The sequence below is a fragment of the Propithecus coquereli genome, unplaced genomic scaffold (assembly GCF_000956105.1).
Source record: "Propithecus coquereli isolate 6110/MARCELLA unplaced genomic scaffold, Pcoq_1.0 Scaffold211, whole genome shotgun sequence".
In the NCBI taxonomy this organism is placed as follows: Eukaryota; Metazoa; Chordata; class Mammalia; order Primates; family Indriidae; genus Propithecus; species Propithecus coquereli.
In genome coordinates, this window is record NW_012146190.1 from 201,610 (window position 1) to 204,267 (window position 2,658).

The 2,658-nt window shown below is 38.0% G+C and overlaps 1 protein-coding gene across 1 annotated transcript in view; it reads left to right on the plus strand.

The window, feature by feature from the left end:
- Window positions 1-2,658, plus strand: part of LOC105810419 (aldehyde dehydrogenase, cytosolic 2-like) — a 99,123-nt gene that overhangs the window by 16,268 nt on the left and 80,197 nt on the right. The window lies entirely within an intron of this gene.

Consider the following 2,658-nt stretch of genomic DNA (forward strand, 5'->3'; position numbering starts at 1 on the left):
TGGCTGAAAGTGAAAGTTTAAAGTTTCTCTTTTATCTTTAGTTTTTTATTTTTATTTATTTTTTATTTCATCATATTATGGGGATACAAACCTTTAGGTTACAGATATTGCCTTTACTTCACCCGAGTCAGAGCTTCAAGCATGTCCATCCCCCAGACAGTGGGCACAGCACCCATTAGGTGTGAATACTCCCATCCCCTCCTCATGGGCTGATATGTAGATATCTAACATTAACAGAACATAATGTGGAATTTAATAGTAGGATCCTAACATGTTATGTGGGATAAGAGAAAAAAGAGGTTAAGTCCGGTTGGAGCAACTGGTGAAAATTTTCATGAGGAGATGATATATCAAGCTGGAATTTGAAGTGTTAAGTAGAAGGAAATAGTACAACTCCAGTGTGAAGGACAGTATGAGTAAAGGTGTGGAGCGAAGAAGGGCACGGTGTTGGAGGCAGTAGATGAGTCTGAAATAAAGGGTAAACTGAGGGGATGGTAGGACAAAAGGTTGGAATAGCACATTGGGGCAAAATCACGAACCTCCTTGAGTGCCATGCTGAGGAGTTTGACAACAGAGAATCACCAGTGTTCTAAGGAGGGAAGGGATGTAGACAAAATCTAAATTGGATTGGCTGAGAAAGATTATGATAACAAGGTGAAAATTAAATTTTAATTAGGCAGAGGTAGTGGGCAGGGAGAACAGGGAAAGTTTTTTTATAATAGCATAGAACAAACTGACACAAAAGGAACTATGTATGTTGTTAAGAGAAAAGGAAAGAGCATGTGTGTGTGTGTGTGTGTGTGTGTGTGAGAGAGAGAGAGAGAGAGAGAGAGAGAAAGAGAGAGAATGAGAATTGCATGAGCAAACTTTAGAACTTTGGGGTGGGAGCAGCATAAACCTAGAAATGGCAATGTGCTGAGTTTGGGACAAGTTGGTTAAGGTCTTTTTCAGTCATCCCTTGGGAAGAAAAGTACTAAACATTCGAGGCTAAGAATGTGTAAAAGAAAATACTCTAAGAGTAACTATGTAAGTCTATAAAGTGTGTTACTGATTGCTAGAGTGCTGGCTCGCTGTCAGAGACATTGGGCAAATCACTTTAATCTGAATTTATATTTCTTCGAGTTGAACTAAGAAGCCAACCTTTTTCTCAAGGGATAATATGATGGATTTTATGATCTTCATCTGTGTTCAATTACCCTATCAAAGAAAAGGATTTTCTTGATACTTCCATCTTTCTCATACCCCCATATATGTATCACTGCATCTCTGATCTCTTCATCTGAACTACTCTGGACTCCTTCCCCCCTTCCTTTATGCATGCCCACTTCTCTTTCATGTCAATTCCAGGCTAGACTACAATTCTTTTGAACTCCTCCAAATATATAGGATGCTGCTGCTTTGTTATATGGATAATTGTTTTTGTACAAAAAGGCAAACAAGGAGGCTTCTCCTCCTGCCTGTTTTAAAGCAAATCACAAATATCGTGATGTACTCATGTGCAGAATACTATGGGTCATAGCTATGGGTAGCTGATGGATTGTAGGTTATTTGATTCAATTGTGCTTAAGAACTGTTTACTGAGGCTAAAGTCACTTGAGGGCTGGAATTGTGTTGGACACTGAGGATAAACCAGAAAACTAAACAAACACAGTCCTTGACCTTATGGAGCCTACAGCCTAGGAGGGAAGGCAGACATTTAAAAATGACTACTTAAAAAGGGACAAATTTCACAATGGATGTATAGGAGACAAGGGACTCAAGAATTTAGGGATACATAGTAACAAATATTTCAGTAATTTGACAGAATTTTAATCTATGTCATTGAAGCTATATGATAGAATATCTAAGTTGGTGAATGCTCGTATATTGATTTAAAAGATTACATTTATGACAAATGTACACAATATAAGTAACTGATCTAGCAATGTATAATCTTGATAATGATCAATGGAGAAATTTTAATAACTAAGTAACTTGCATTTAGCATAGTAACTTATTAAAACCTGGAGGGGGTATTTCAATACACTCTCCCTCAGGGTTGAGCTATCAGTAACCTATCTTTAAATATCAAGTAAGGAGGGGTGTCAGAATTAAGGTATATGTTATAGACCCAGTGCATATGCCACCCTTCTTTTATTTTTTTTAATTATTTTTTATTTTAGCATATTATGGGGGTACAGATGTTTAGGTTATGTATGTTGCCCTTACCCCCCCTGACTCCTAAGTCAGAGCTTCAAGCGTGTCCACCCCCAGGATGGTGCACATTGCACTCATTATGTATGCATATACCCATCCCCTCCTCCCCCCCACACCTGCCCGAAACCCAACAAATGTTATTCTTATATGTGCACTTATGTGTTGATCAGTGAAACCAGTTTGCTGGTGAGTACATGTGGTGATTATTTTTCCAATCTTGGGATACTTCACTTAGTAGAATGTATTCCAGCTCTATCCAGGAGAATACGAGAGGTGCTATATCACCCTTGTTTCTTATAGCTGAATAGTACTCCATGGTATACATATACCACATTTTATTGATCCACTCATGTATTGATGGGCACTTGGGTTGTTTCCACATCTTTCCAATTGTGAAACTACATGTATCAACTACCCATGATTCCAGATTAAATAAAGTAGTTCATCTTCTCATAAGTCCAA